Source organism: Cololabis saira, chromosome 1 (assembly GCF_033807715.1).
Source record: "Cololabis saira isolate AMF1-May2022 chromosome 1, fColSai1.1, whole genome shotgun sequence".
NCBI classification, from domain to species: domain Eukaryota; kingdom Metazoa; phylum Chordata; class Actinopteri; order Beloniformes; family Belonidae; genus Cololabis; species Cololabis saira.
In genome coordinates this window covers 30,280,836-30,298,070 of record NC_084587.1, presented here as the reverse complement: position 1 = coordinate 30,298,070, position 17,235 = coordinate 30,280,836, and the positions used below count along the sequence as shown (strand labels likewise).

At 39.2% G+C, this 17,235-nt stretch overlaps 1 protein-coding gene and 1 non-coding gene across 2 annotated transcripts in view; both read left to right on the top strand.

The window, feature by feature from the left end:
• LOC133442628 (parvalbumin-7-like) overlaps positions 1 to 17,235 on the top strand; it is a 470,342-nt gene that overhangs the window by 163,848 nt on the left and 289,259 nt on the right. The window lies entirely within an intron of this gene.
• Positions 14,538 to 14,610, top strand: trnar-ccg (transfer RNA arginine (anticodon CCG)). The gene has a single exon. It is a non-coding gene; the product is annotated as a tRNA-Arg (tRNA).

Sequence of the window (17,235 nt, the reverse complement as noted above, 5' to 3'; positions counted from 1 at the left end):
AAATCAGTTGGACAGCCTGTTATCTTTTCACCGGCTCCCATCTGATTACCGTATTTGGTAACTTCAGTTGTCATACATTCATACATGTGATGGAGTGGTATGGAAAATTTGTTCTGGTAAAAAAAAAGAGGAAAAAAAACATGTCATAAATTGAGGGTTTAAGAGGGTTAAGCTATACATAGAAAATACAGTCATCATATTTGGGCCCAGCTGATATGGCATTCAGGCATTGCGGATACAAAGCAATGAGGAGTTTCTGTCTTTTTTTGTCCAATTGCTTTTGTAAAAAGGTCTTCAGGTGTTCAACAGTACAGAATCATTTTTTTCTCAATCCTCCACACATTCTCCAGTGGCGATAGGTCAGGTCTGCATGGAGGCCAGCACCTGTACCCTCTTCTTCCTCATCCAAGTAACTTGTTAAATTGTCTTATTAGAAAAATCCAAAGTAGAAAACTTTTTGCACACCAGATATGCAGAAAGGTGCGTTGGAGGAGGAAAGCTGCCGCCAATTTTTGATGCCTTGAGAAAGGTCGATGACCGAAACGTTGGCCCAATAAAACACTAGTCTGGTGAGAAGAACGTGTGCGGGAGTTTTCATGTTAGAAAAATGAAAAATAAAAAAAGCACAGATATCCCTGGAAAAGATGTGGTCTTGAAAGAAACACATGTTCGATCTTACTGTACTTTCCTGAATCAATGCTGCAAGAACACTGAAGTGCTCTTTTCTTCTCCAGAGAGGTCAACAAACAACAAAAAAAGGAACATAGCCTCCTTTTTTATATTTATGTTTTGCATAGTACTGTTTCAGATGGAATAGTCAGTTGCCCATGTGGTTATATCAACTTTTGACTATTAACAGTTCTCAACAAGGTAAACATTTGGACTAAATTAATACAATTGTCGGATGACATCTCTTGTTCATTATTTTTTAACTTAATTTCTAACTCTCTTTAAATTGATTTAAACTGATGACTTCGTATTGTATGAAAAAAAAATACCACTCATCAAAATAGGCTGTTTCTCTGTAAGATTTATAATTTAGGATCAATGGAGGGGAAATGTATTTTGTAGTTGTATGATCAAAGCCAAACTGAAACAAAGTCACTTTTATTTTCTGTCCTAAACCCAGTTCATACCTTGTGGCTGAAACTCTTACCTGTGGAATCCAACATGGGTTGCCTTGGTAACGTTGCGTGCAGCATTTTAGCCAGTCCCTGTCTCACTGAATTCTTGCCACACACTTCTTACATTGTGAGGACATTTCCAATGCCCTGGTCCATCCACCCAACACACCTGACGATGTTGGAATGAGTTTTGGAAACATTAAAAAAAAACAACAAAAAAACATTGCTTCTCATTTTTAGTCCACAATAAGCAGCAAGACAACTCGGGGGCTTTATTTATTTTTGTTGCGTTTTTGTGCATCTGTCTTTCCTTTCCTTAAATATTGATCTCTCTTACTCTCTTTACTTTGGCTTTCTTTCCTTCTTGAAAACAAATTTTCTCTCCTTTAACAAAGTTAACTAAATGTGAATATGATATCACAACTATCACACTGAAATAAGTGATTATTATATTATTATGAATGAATACAATAAACAACAAAATGAACACATGAAGTTTGATGTTTCTGCTTCTGCCGAGCAGGAGAGTGGTTTCTATTTATTCGTACACAAATTTGAGCATTTATGAATTCAAAATCTGATAGAACTTCAGCCACTTCTGCATGAGCAAATCAACCCTGATGGGTTTGAAACAAAATGGGAGGACATGCACAAACATTGTGAAAGGCAAGAACACATAACATAAATCAGCAAAGGTTCGCTGAGAGAGGGGAACTTGAATCCCTTGTTTTCTTTTATAGCCTTGAGTTATCTGGAGGGGACTGCTTGTGAAATAACCCACTGATCTTCAATCCTCAAAGCAAGTATTAAACATTCTTAAAAGAGCTCATCTGTTTGGCACAAAATATGCTTTTAAACTCTGTAAATTATTATCACACTAATAATGTAATAATTGTTCTTTGGTGGGTTTTCTTTCACATGTTTCAAGTGAATCCATCAGAGTTCGTATATGTTTGTTATTTTTCAGCTGCAGGTTCAGATTGTTGCATGGTAAGGCTGCAGGTGTCACTTTACTTCAAGTTTCATTCTTAAGACTAAAATATAACCCTGAAACAAAATGAAATAATTTCCATTTTCTTAGTAAACCTGTACAACTATAAAAACATGTATTTCCTCGAGGAATTGTTTCGGAGTAAACGATAGCTTATATTGGTTATTACCAACTGGGTGTGCACTATTCAACAGAATAACCACTTAAAATGTGTTATATATGTTTATCTTGCAGTCTATTCTTATTAACTTGTTAAAAAAAAATGAAAAGGAAAAAAAAATCTGAAAAAGCCAAAACAGCTAGGGGAAATCATGAATGAAAAGTTTAGATAACTTGAAGTCTTGGAAACCCATACATGCTTATCCAAACTCATTAATTTCTTTTTTTTTTCTTTTGCAGCTACTGTGTGCTGTTATAAAATCACTGTGAATGCAGATTCATTTTAAATATTACCATAATAAATTACAGGAAGGGATACATGTTCATCCAAGCACCGGCGCGTGTCCAAAGTATTTATTTTCAATCTGCCTAGAACCTTTTTGTCTGTTTATAAAACTAGCTGTTTCTCTTCACCACCTCATCGTTTTACGGCTTCCCAGCTTCTCTTTGTCTCCTCTCTCCTCTTTAATAGCACCCCCCCCTTTTTAAATCATCGAATTGTATCAATTCCAGCACCGTGTGATGCCTCCTGGTCCCAAATGTGAAAACTCACAGTAACAGAAAATGAAACAGATGGCCAGGGAGTCCTGGGGAGCTGACAGTGGGTATGTATCTGTTCGTGTGTAACATGAAGGTAATTTAGAAGAGTGTCGTGTTTGTTTTAGCAGTGTGTCTCACATAAATTGACTTGACTGAAAGAAGTAAATTAGTTTAAAGCTGAGAACTACCTCTCAGTTCAAGCGAAACGATAATTACACAGGAGCAGCACATGTGACAGCCACAAAAATGATAAACACAGCAAAGAAAACTGTGTATTTCCCTTTTTTCTTCATGTCTCTGTACACTTTCTATCACGTTAAGCAGTAAGACATGTAGGAAGAAGAATGAGTAGGAAGATACATGCCTTTTATTTACAGAGAGTGAAAGATGATAAATTAACCATATTTACAGTCTTTACATGGATTTTTAGTGGCATGTCGGCGCATCGAGATACAGCCGTTTGATCTTGCTCTGTTCTTTTAAATGATCATTTGAGGTTTTTATCGGGGCTCCAGTTAGCAACCAAGCCCCTGAATAAATATGATTTGCTGCCATGAATGCACTTTCTAACCAAAGCGTTTCATTTCTTTGTACAGTTTATCAATGACCCCTTTGCTACTATTTTTCCACTTACAACACTGTTTCCTGTTTGCTTCTGCCGGTACAGGTACTCTATGAACTCACACACCTGCCATTCCGGTTGTCTTTAACCTCCCACAATAATTAAAAAAATGATCTGCCTCTGCAAGGTCTACATGGATGATCTTTGTATTGAAATAAAGAGGCGACTTTTACTGTAGATGTGAAAACTCATTTATGCTATGGTATCCATTGGATCTTGCGCCATCTGTCCAATGAAAATTAATTTGGGCATCTGAGTTTGGTAATCCAATCTTATCTGTCCTGACATCTGGGAGTCTTGTAGGAAGTGTTTTTCTGTCATGCAATACTGTTTTTGAAACAGTTTGTGTTTATCTTTTGTGAATGATGTTCCACTTTAGTCCCCTGACTTCTGACTGATACAAAATGTGTTTAATGTTTTTCAGGAGGTTTGTTTAATTTTGTTCTGGAAATGGAGGAAAATCTGTATCTCAAACATGACATTAATGCCGGTAGCTCCAGCACAAAACCCTCTTAACGCCAACTGCAAACTTTTTTTTCTGTTAAATGTGATCAATAATACATTTGTGACAATTACTAGAAATACCTTGACACTGTACTCCAAATTTTGTCATTTTCAGGTAAATATTAAAGGAGCAAATTTTGAGTGGTCAGAGTTGAGTAAGTATTTAACACATCAACACACGGGCAACAGAAAAACAAGGCAAATAGAGCGACAGTAATAATGTCCGATAACGCAAGAGAGACAAAGAAAATGAGTTTGCACTTACAGACACGGGGCCCTGGATAGCAGGCACCCTTTACAGAGGCCATTGCCCTCCGGCAGGCAGCACAGGTTTGAATCCCAGCCTGTCGCTCTTTCCTGCGTGTCTTTCCCCCCTCTCTCTATAGCCATTTCCTATCCACATACTTTGAATAGAGGCCACTAGTGTCAAAAATATCCTAAAACAAAAGAAGTTGGCTTTAAAATGCAGACAGCAAGAGTAAAAATAATATGTTACTTCTTGAAAGACTTTTGGACGTTGGTGACAGTTTCTCTCAGACTTTGCCTCCAGATACCCCTTCATTGTTGGATTTTCATTTTCAGACTTGACCTCTGTCAATGTAATAAACATCGGACTTTTGAGTCTAAACTGTCTGCCATCTGTGCCTGGGTCTCATTTTTTTTTGCCAATATGTACTTGTTGAGCTTAAAATGTGTGTCTATGCTTTTCCACATCTCAGTGCGAAGCTACCAGAGAACAGAGCAACAGCTGATTTATGTTTCTTCATACAGATAAATCATGGATCGTTGCTGTGTTTAGACTAAAAAAAAAGATAAAATAAAGTCCACATTTATGAATTGTCAGTTGAGACAATAAAATAAAATAAATCCTCAGCATGAGAACAAGTTGGGTAAGACTTAAAGAGACAGAAGGCTGAGGTAACCGAAACTAATCAAGATAGATAGAAAAGATCAAATACTCATGACGTTGCAGTAGTCCCGAAACCTTGGCACAAAATAATCTAGTTTACTTTTACTTTCATGATTTACTTTTATTTAACAGTATTTCATGCATTTTAGTCTGACGTTAAAAGACTTGCACATAAATTATTGTACAAAAGGCTTTGCGCTTGTTTTAAGCTGTTTTAGGCGTGCTGAGAGCAAGATTTCTAGTTAAAACATATCTAAGGACAGCAATTACTTCTCAATACATTTCTTTGGATATATAATCATGGTGCATCACCTGCTCATTCTGGAATGATTGGTAACCAATATATATTATTGTTTATTTGTTTACCGTCATATACTGCAACACTACTATACTACAACACTGTGTGAATGTGTGTGCTTGTTTTTATGTGTATGAGGAGAATCAACACAGCAGCTGTCATCTTGTGAGGTCTTGCATGAAACAATATAATTCAATTAAATTGTATTTATATAGCATCTATTACAACATAAGTTGTCTCTAGGCCTTTTAAAGAGACCCAGAACACGACTCCTGAGTAATTATTACATAAACATAACATAAACAGTGGCAGGTAAAAACTCCTCTACTCCGAGAAAAACCTTAAAGGAGCTTGAGGAAACAATAAGAAATGAGACTCATTAGCGCCACGACGACCGTCGGGGTTCCTGCAGCCAACAGGGAAGCCGGCACGGGAGAACGCGCATGCAGCGTCATTTGACGTCACATCCGCAGGACAGCGCCGGAAATTCGGGCCCGGAATTGCAGCGCATTTTGCAGCACACAGCCTGTTCAAGGCAACGGAGAGATACGCTAGAGGGCTCATTCTTTTTGGTTTGGAACGCTTCATCTGACATTATTACTAGAAAACTTAAAACTTATACGAATTTTTTTTCATAAATCCTGCCTCAAGCTCCTTTAAGCCAAACGTAGCAAGGAAAAACTCCCCTTTAAGAGGGAAAAACCTTGAGCAGGACCTGGCTCAAAAGGGGTGACCCTCCTGCCGAGGGCGAGGAACAGATATATTGTCAAAGGTACAAATGACAAACTATATTAGTATGAACTATCACTCAGTGAGCAGGATAACTAACAGTTCTATGTTGATATTACTGATACATGCTAAGTTGGTGCATTACAGAGACGACTGTATAAACCAGTGTTTCCCAACCCTGGTCCTCGGGGCCCCCTGTCCTGCATGTTTTAGATGCTACTCTACTTCAGCAAACCGTGGTACAAGAAGCTGTGTCATTGTAGCAGGGCGAGTGCTACGGGGGCCCGACCGACAGGACACAGAGTTTCAGTGCACAACCACTTTTTATTCCACCCAACACACAGGACACACGTGCTTCAGCTCCTTCACAGCCCCCTTGCTGCTGTGCAGCCACGCCTTATAAAGGCAGGCAGGGTGGAGAGGTTGATGGGACACACCTGTGACCCATCACCTGAGTGGCTGCTGCTCCTCCACCCTGCCACAGTCATCAACAGAGCTGAGCAGACCTTGATGACAAGCTAATGAAGACCATCAATTAGAATCAGGTGTTGATGCAGGGACATGTCTAAAACATGGTATAACAAATGTAGACAGCAGACACTGAGCTGGTCAGAGGGTGGGACTGCAGGTCAGGACGTCAGCAGGCATCCAACAGACATCTAGACAGGTGGAGGCCAGCAGTGGGATGGTCAGAGGGTGGAACTGCAGGGCAGCTTGCAAACTTGCTGCAACAAGTTTGCAAGCTGCAACAAGCTGCAAACATGCACAGAAAACAAAAGGAGGGGGCAGACCAGCACAGATATAGATGGGAAAACCGACTCTTAGATACATAAGATGTTCAAAGTTGCTAGACTTAACACATTTGGCCTGAAATAGTGACTACTTTTGAGGTGTCCATATGTGTTTGTGAGTGCATCCCACACAGGGGTGCCTCCAAAACTGTTTCATAGGGGTGGCCAGATGAGGCCACTTAAATTCTTGGGGTGGACACCAAAACTAAAAGCCATCATTACATCATTACATACATTTTTTTTTTTTTTCTGATATGCATTTGACCCAAATGATTTGGGATGAAACCCATAACTGACGATAGAATCTATTTGGCCAGCAAGTGTTTTTTTGTTTTTTTTATTCTTTCCAGTGGGGTGGCCAGCAAATTTGTAGGGGGGGCCATGGCCCCCCCTGGCCCCCCCCGGTGGCACCACTGATCCCACATGCTGCGTTCATTTGTGCTCAGGTGACGGAACATGGGGCTCTGGCTGATGTTGTATCCGTTAAAAAGAAAGAAAACCAAGTTGGATGAATTCAAATTTTGACAATGCGGTAAAGTTGGAAAACAAGATGTCCAGCAAAGTATATCCAGTGTTTTCACACACAACAACATTGTAACAACATTGTGTACAAAAAAACAGAAACAGAAAAATAACACTATTATTTATGCAGCTTACTTAATTTGACACAAAAACAACATCAGTAAATCTTCAATATTTGGAAAACTACTTGGTTAAAGCGGCATCCACACACAGAAAACAAATAAACAAAAAAATAAGATAATATGAAAGGCATCACTTTTAAACAGGCTTTTTAACACTTGCACTGGCAATATGGAAGTGATAAAAAAAAGATATAAAAAAAGATTAATCAATATATATCTTTCTATTTATCTTTATTTTATTTAAATCCTTTAAATCTTTGCAATAAATGACGCTTTGGAGTCTATATTTACTTGAACATTGATCACATTTATCATGAATCTCGTGATTTCTATTCAGAAATGTCACCGGCCTTCACATCCAGAGACATTGGTGTGTTTTCCTCTGTCTTTCTTTCTAGACCCCATACATTTCTCCCCTCATACCTTTTATACTCTTTATACAAAATCTTCCTCACACTTAAAATCCAATTTGATCCTCGTCCTTCCTTTCTTTTGTCATCTCTGCCACCCCCACTCCCTTATATTATTAGTTCTTTTCATCTTCCAGTCACGGTGTCTGTTTGATTGGAACTTGGGTTTATGATGTTTTCTTTGAGGTCATGTTCAGCCCGTTTCAATCTGAAGTATTCCTATATCCCCCATACGCAATCATTTTCGGAAGAAAATTTGAATCTATTTTTTCCTCAACCTCTTTCACTTGCTTGATATATACTTGCTTTCTTTCATGTGTCCCATCTACCCCCTCCTCTTGCATTGACTCACTTCTCCCTCAGCTTCATCATTCAAACTTTAACTTTTGATTGTAATATTCAACTTACTTCCTTTCATCTCACCTTCATATAATTATTTTCATCTCATATCATTCTACTTTGCCTCTGTCTTCATGGCATCTTCATGGCATCTGTAAGTGATGAATGTAAAGCACCGTTCCCTCTGAAACCTTCTACGGATGTAAAATTTCGGGACACAGCGTACGTTAACAATTGACATGAGTATTTGGGCACTCACGCACACTTTAATGTAGATGGACTTGTTAGTGTCTCCCGTTTACTGCAGATGGATTTTCTTGATTTTCAGCTGTTATTCAAGAGCATTGATCCACACCTCACAAGCCTCTTTCATTTCTCTATTTATTGTTTTGCTTTTTGATTCAAATAAAAATGCATGAAGCACATACTTACAAATGCATTACAAATAAATATATTCCCCTCATATTCCAATTCCAACTTTTTTAGAGCTGCCAAATATTCTCTTTCCACCATCTTGCACATTAAATTTTCATCCTCTGATGTTTAATACTTCCTTGTGATTGGAGAATAGAAAGGTTGGTTCTATATTACTTGTGTTTTGGCAACCAACAAGTGAAATAAAATGATAGAAAGTGAAGAGAAGAATATAATTTTTAACGCTGAATACAGTTTCTTTCCCAATCCTTCTTTGACTGCTTCTTGTTTATAGAGCACACCTCCAAGAGGACCAGACGTAGTTCAGAAAAAGTTAGTTAAATCCCCAACCCTACAACATTCTCTTAAACTTTACTGTAACCACAAAATCAATATGACAAATTAATAAGATAACCTATTATTGTTTTTGAATCAGATCTTTCCCAAAACAAACAATATGTTATAATAATAACAAAAAAATGAAGAAAAAATGCTCTGTGGATAAAGTTTTGATTAATAAATATGAAGTTGAATAAAAATCATTTCTGGTTTTCAGTGAATGCACCATTACTGGCTAGAACATATCGACCATAACAATAGGGGTAACATCAGTTTACAAAGTGTAAGATAGTGCTGCCATGTGGAGAGTTAAAGTTCATATAATTATTTTTCTTGTTTGTTTTTTTTTTAAACTGATGCTATGGTGTTGACCTAAGCTGTCTTAGCTGTTTTCCTGTTCATTGCATTCTTATCTGAAGTGTGGTCTGCTAATAACCTGAGACATTTTAACAAATGACTTATAATTGAGGCTGTCCCTAACCAAGGGGCTACAGCCTGTTTTTTTTTTGTAGGAAAATTGGCTGATCCTTGAATGACCCGCAGGGGCTGACTCTAAAATCTCCCTAGACTCCCAGGTTAAAATGTCTACATCTGCAGCAGAAATAACTATTTTAACAGCAAGATTCAAAAATGATCTCTATAGCTAGAGTTTATATTCATGAAAACTGACTGTGTAGTCAATGTTTATGTATCACATCATCAAATTTACAAATGTATGCATAATTAGGGGAGTATAGTCTTTTGACTGATGGCTGGCAATTGCTAACTGTTATCACTTTAGCAACTTAAGACTTTTCACTGTCTTGACTTGAATTCTGAGTTGTGAATGCAGACGTAATAGAGCAAAGTTGTTTCTTTTTTTATTTCTTTTTTAAAAGATAATACGTCTTGTTGGACGGTTAACTGTGAGAAACCACTGCGAGCAGTTTAGGGTTGACCTGGTTCAGAGGTGAAGTTTAGCAAAGCAGCCTGACACAGCTGTTTACAGACTTCTGGCCAGTGCTATCCAGAGGAAAACAGCTGGACGCCTCCAGCTTATCAGCTTCTACCTCTGGCAGCATGTGAGTCCTCCAGCCAAGTTCACTAACCAGACCACTACCAACTACATCAAAAATGATTAGTAGGCTACGTGAGCTGAAACATGAACTGGTAGAGGTCCAGTGGGACCCACCGTCTCTCGGCTCGTTGGGCTACGCTGGTAGGATCGCTATGACCTACGCAACTGTGACCAGGCCAATCACCTGTGGCAAAGGTAAGCAGTAGCAACATTTGAAATTAATTTAATCTTATCAGAAATTAAATGAATTTAAAGTCAAATTAGTTAGCATCATAGGTTAGGATAAAATAAGCCAGCTAAGCTATAATAGCTAACTTGCGGTAGCTGAACTACGGTGGCTGTGTTCCAGCCGCTTTCCTGGCCTGTTTGTTTGGCCGATTTCTATCGAAGTATACTGCAGTATGAGGAAAATGAGGCCTCAGAAGCAATTGTCATGGAAACTAGGCCCTCCAGAAAAACGCGATTACGCGATCGCATAATTCATTGCATAATCAGCCAAATGGCGCAGATTACGCGGGGATACATTTATTCCTGAAAGGGCGCATATTTCCCGCGATGATCGCATATGTCCGCGCTGAATATGCAAATTATGCGGGGCTCGCTTGATTTCACCGCATCATCGCCGCACATTTTCGCATAAAGTTTGGAAAAAGGGGGAAGTGTTGTGAGTGACATGTCGGGACGCCCGGTCGCGACGTGCGGGACCCGCCCGGGGACCTCCGCACCCCTCGCAGAAACGGCCACCCCCCAAACAGCCGCTCTCACCCGCGGGGGTGAGAGGAAAAAGAGAGTGCCGTCTCCGTCGAGCCCCCCGCTTGCGCGGAGGGCGCGGCTGCCGGTGGACTCAGGATCCGCGCTGACCGCGTACCACTGCGCCCGCGAAGGCCGGCGGAGGCGGACGCACGCTCCCATCCACTTGGGGGATCTTGGCGGCGGACGCGTGGGGTGACGGAGCTCTGGCTCGTCCCCTCGCCGCGCCGGCACGCCCGGCAAATCACCCGAGCACTGAGCCGCGGGCTGGAGGGAGTGAGACGGCCGGCCCCCGGGCTGCGACCGCCCCTCTCCTCTCCACCTGCGCTCTCCTTTTTTTTTCGCCTACGACCTCAGATCAGACAAGACAGCCCGCTGAATTTAAGAGGGAAGAGCTCAGCGCCAAATCCGCAACTTCCAGCATATTCCGCAATTTCACCGCATAAAAGCACATAAAAAACCTGCACATTTAATCGCATAATCAATGATTTTAGCCCGCGTTTTTCTGGAGGGTCTAGGAAACCTACAGGTGTGTGTGCCTAGCAGAGAGATGAAGCAACACTGTGAACAAACTGCAGTCGAGGGAAATGTATGTTATTCAGAAAAAAAAACATATATATATATATATATATATATATATATATATATATATATATATATATATATATATATATATATATATATATATATATATATATATATGGCTTGCCAAAATTTGACACAGAATTTATGACAAACATATGTCGTAACTTAAATATAACTCATCCCACCTGGGGCTTTACCATTTTAACAAATTCCTTGGTTTTAAACTTTTTTGGATATTGACTTCAACATCAGCTTTATTGAACGAAAAGAAGCAGCCAAGCTGGATTTAGTTCTTCAAGAAGGTGGTCACATGAAGCTTCTCCTTAAAAAATAAATAAATAATCCAAAAAAACATGAGCATAAGAAGTCCAATAGGCAGCATTTAATGCCTGCATTAGTATACAAACCATGCATAGCATGTGAAAAAAAATCATCTTTCAGTTTCCACTTGCCACTTTTTCAGTTAGTCTAACTTTACAAATTCCTTTGTCTTTCACTCGCCCTTCGTATTTCCTGCTGAACCTTTGCACACTCTAAACACCCCCCTCCCACGTCCTCCTTCGCTTCCAGTCTAACCACTACTCCCAAGATAAATCTAAACCGCAGTGAAAACACACACAGCCCTCAGCTGTAGAACCAATCTCCGAGGGAGAGAGAGGAACCCAGGGGAGCAATGGAGGGAAGAAGAGGAGAAATAACATTCCAAAAAAAGGGCCTTTGAAAGACAGAAAGAACACTTGGCTGTCTTTTCCATCATTGCATTCAAAGACACTCTCAACTATGCTGTGGTCTTGTTGTAAATATAGTAAACAAGGTTATGGCATTTAAGTTTCAGCTTTGGAAAGGTTTGGAATTCTGTTTTTTTTTATTTATTAAAATCATTAATAAAGTTTACAGTTAAACAGAAAGACAAAGGAGATGTATGCCAAGCATTTGTCTATTGGTATTTGTCACTCTAACGAATTTGAGTCTTTATAGTCTGTTTTTTGTTCCTTGATTTGAAAGAACTGGTGTGTGCACGACTGATTTATACTTCTCATTTGATCTCGGTTAGCGTGCTGAGTGTTTTGTAACTGACCAAAGCATAACAATACCCCACCACTGGGGTTTCACTCCTGTCAGTCTCGAAGAGGGCTATTAACTTTTGTGAGTGAAGGAACGTAAATGTGCGTGCAGCTGTTTATTCACTCCACCAGTGTGGTTTCATGCTGAAGTCACCTGCCCAGTTTGTTATCTGGGGCTGTCGTGAATTCTGCCGATTTATAGACATCCTGCACTTCCAAAAGGGCAAACGTTCCACTTGCTCGCTGCTCGAAGAAACTGTAGACATTAGCAGGAACAGGGCAACAGAAAAGCTCCAAAAAAAGGAATCAAGACTTCAACACTGGAAATGGCAACATAGAGCGGATGACCAAGCGCAATTGTGTTTTTGGTTGAGAAAATAACAAGTTGGACTGCATTTATTACTATAATTTTAATGGCCTGTTTTAACAATGCAAACAAATTCTATATAAGTTGAGTGGGTGGTGTTTAGTGAAATCATTCACCCAAGAAGCTCACCATAGCATCCTCCTCCTCCAGCATCGGCAGCTAAAATCACTGTAGATTCTACTACTAAGCAGACACTTTTATCCACAGTGACTTACATCTGAGAGAACAAACACACAAGGGATCAGTTAGGGTTAAGAGCACAAGGAACCTCATTTTGGATGCCATTGTGGGGCTTGAACCTGGGTCCTCCCGACCCAAGCCCACCTCTGTAGCCACTAAAATACGACTTTCAGTTCATTTGTGATAGTAGATAATATTGATGAAAAGTATCCAGTTCAACTGCTGTGTCTGTCCCTAGTCATACCTGGATCACACATAATTTGAAGTTTGACAGGCTGGCAAACTTGCACACATTTATCTTTTATCAAATCTGAGTGATCAAATATTAACGGCCATTGCACGGCAGCAGTTCAACAGCTGCCTCCGTAGGAGTAAGACAATACTAAAAAATACATGCACATGTATGTGAATTATTGCATATTTAAAGTAATATATTAATATGAAAAGGAGGTGTGCTTTCCAGTTGTTTACAAGCATTTGGCTTGAGGTACGTACAGGAGTAAAATAAACCTACATATAGCAGCTTTTCAAAAACTAAGTTACAGGGTGTTGTACTAAGCAATAAAGGGAAATTGAAAAAGTTAAGAGGCAATATCCCAGAGAAGGAACATAAAACAATAAAAGAGGATTCAAAGCATAAACATTTGAAAAGTGGGTTTGATGTCCTCTCCAAGCAAGCAGGTATTGTTGCACAGTGCAGGATCTCACTGTGTGAAACCCTCCAAAAACCTGGCTATATTTTGTTCTATTCAGTTTGCAACAGTCGGGTTTGTTAATTTACTCCTACCATATACATTCCAAGTGTTGTCAGGGGAGCAGAATCGTAAAAGAGACTTCTTGAAATAATGACTGAACAAAAGACTTTATATAAAGTGACATTATTTAGTAGACATATAAAACTTCCTCAGTATATTGCTTTCATTCCCCTGCATTGTGTTTTAGATGTGATATATGCTCTGCATCTTAGCTTGTGTTCATGACATCTCCTTACTTAGTATTTCCATAATTGTGAAAAATTGGTTTGCGAGTTTTATTGTTTACTAAGCCACTGCTTGAGGCTCTGCAAGGCCAGTGTCCTCGGTTCAGTGAGTACAGAGATGTTTTAATATAGCTGCCTTGAGGACAGCAAGTAAACCACTTGATGGAGATTAAGTGAATTTTATGCTGCAGTGGACAGTTATTACCCCCACCCCCACCACGCGCACACATACGCGCAGAGTTACACAAGCCTTTAGCCACACCTGGAATATTATTAGACTGAGCAGAGTTTATTTTCAGTTGCAGTCTCTTTAGTTCAAATGTATGTGAAGTATCTTAACCAGTGAGTTATGTCAGATGCATACAGTCCAGTCATACTTTATTTATACTTTACATTATGGTGGTAAATGATCAAGCATGCATTCCCTACATTTATGAACACCACTGACTGCCCAGAGCAAAGACGGTCGGATTCCACTGGACAGTTTTGCTGGCCACAATGAAAGTAAAGATGCTAAGAGTAACAGAGACCTCGCTGCCTTTAAAGGAAAACAATAGATCATATGCAAATGAGCTGCTCCATTGACAGTGCTTTTAAGTACTGTGAGATACTGTCTGTGCTACTTTAGCTGATATACATTATTCTGGTCCTGCACTTATAATAAGTGCTAATGTAATTCATCGACCATATAATCCTTCGGCTCTATGGATATAATGTACAGTCGGAGGTGAGGCCTCATGTGGCCCAGTGGCCTAATGGATAAGGCATCAGCCTCCGGAGCTGGGGATTGTGGGTTCAAGTCCCACCTGGGTCGTGGAGCACTTCCTTTATGAATTGGTCCATTGTGTCCATCACCACTGAAATGACTTCTTGCTTGAAATGCTGGAAGAGTCATACTTATTGAAGCCACATACGTCCACTTATTTCCAAAAACAGCGTAGTGGCCACAGTAACATCTGGAGTTCATCATCAGAGTTTCCAGAGAATAGCTGACCCCTGTTCCCTCAGCTTTACTTCCACCTTCATCCACCTTCAGCCTTCGTTGCTATCAACTTCTGTTCTTTGATCAAAATCAAAGAGAGTCTGATTCCACCCATTCAACAAGAAAAAAGGAATCTCACATTTGTGGACGTTTATCTTATCTTACTGGAGTGAGCCACCTCTATAGCTACGTCCATTTGCATTAACAGAAAGTTAAAATATTGTGAAGGAAGATGCACAACTTGGCTGTTGATTTTGTTTTGTTTCAAGATGTTGGAAACATTGCCAGTGTTCAAAGATGCAAGACTATATGAAAGACATTGCATTGTCAGCTTAAATGAAAACAGATACATCTGTGCTTTTATTTGGATGAAAGCAAAACATAAGCGCTCCAAGATGGCCCATGTCCGTTATCTAATCAGCAACTCTGCTGGCCTATTTCTTGTGGTTACTCTCTGTACACACGTTTTTAAATCCTGCCTCTACTGAGGTAACTTTTAGCTACATTCACCATTTCTCCTATTATTGGTTGATCTACGAGGAAATTGATATATTGCCAAATTGTTGAAACTTCAGAAACGATGAACCATTGAAGGAATACTGTGTGTGACCTGCCATCCTTCATCCAAGTCAACCGTTTTCTTCTTCTGTGTGTCATTCACCTCTGCACGGCCGTCGATCAATGACCTGAAGAAGTCTCATCATCTCTCAGTTTACGCCTAGCTCATTTTATTAAGTACGAGAACATGCTCAGACAAATACTTTAGCATAAGCATCATATCTAAAGAGAATAAATGTATATTTAAGAACTTATGTATGAACCTGTTAGGGAAGAGAAGATTGTCTTTGTTTCCCTTTGGCATAGGTATGTTTTTTTTTTATTGTTGTATTATTCATTTATTTAAGCATATATGAAAATGTTAACATGGCTGAAATCAACAGTTAAGTATTTTTAGTTCAGTGTTGTGCAGTCAGTACTGTTGTTATAGAGTGTGATCATGTTTAACGTAAAAAGAAATGGCTTTCACTGAAGTTACAGCCCACTTATACTTAAATACACACTCATGTCAAATATGTCTCCTGGTTTTTTAAGAACACATCTGTTCTTCTTTTGATGGACTTGAGACCTGTCCCCTTCTTGTCCAGTAGATGAGAACGACACACACGGGTACTTTGCCTCCGTGCAATCCAACTTTTCAAGAGTTGACTAAACATAGTCAGTACAGTATACAGTATAAGGTGCTTAAATCTTATACAGTATAAGGTGCTTAAATCTTGTGGGCAGTGTTTTCGGTGCTGATCAACAATTGCCAGCATACAGAAAACTTTCAGCTATACGGATGGAGAACTTCAGCCTTCCTGTGCAGACAAATAACCCCAGCAAGTGGTTGGAGGTGATATATCTGGACTTCACCTTGTAAAAGTACTTTCTAAAAAAAGACAGGAAGTAATCGTTGATTCAAATATAGTTTTAAGTATATATAACAAGAAACTTTAAAAGGCATTTTACACTAGAACATATGAAAGCGGCTGGATGGTCTGTATCTGTGGCCAGGAGACTCGTGTTTTACAACTCTGGTCATACTTCATAGAGCAGAACCGCTTTTACTGTTTACAGCGGAATAAAAGACGAACTACAATGAAAATAATGGAAGACTGGCCCCTCTCTAAACACAAGAGGTAAATGGATGGATGGCTGGAAACTCTCTTAATCCAAGTGTCTAAACACATTAACTCATAAAAGGAAGCTGGACCAAGATGTATCACCTGCTATTAGTTCATTTAGTTCATCATCAGCTCAAGGAAAACCAACAAACAAACAAATAAACTATCCTATAGGATGCCATGATTCATACACCCCAAATGTAACTACTTAGATAGCAGAGGTGGAAAAAGTACTGAAGAATAGTAATTGAGTAAAAGTATCTTTACTCTGCTTAAATCCTACTCAAAGTAAAAGTAAAAGTACTCATCTAAAAATTTACTCGAGTAAAAGTACAAAAGTACTTCATTTAAAATGTAATTTGAGTAAAAGTTACTTTCAGTTATTTAATGCAAAAAAAAGGATGAGTCACGAATCAAAGTAATCAACTTCGAGGCATATTAAAGTACACATCCACACTTGTTCGAGTACATTTTTTTAGATGTTGATGTCTTGAAGGCTGAAAGCTCCGCTCTGCCGGGCAGGCACATTTTACACTGCATTATAATGTTGTTGCCTTTTGTGCGTTTGAACGCGAATAAGTCTTCCAAGTTTGGCCAAGGGTTTTTGTTGTTTTCGTGGCTGGTTTCTGCCCGCATTTAATTTTTTCACCATAAATTTTGTACTCAGTAACGTGAGGGGGTTCAAATGTAGCAAAGTAAAATACTTGGGTCAAAATGTACTCGAGTAAAAGTAAAAATTACATATTTCAAAAACTACATAGAAAATTACAAATTACTCCTAAAAAGTACTCAA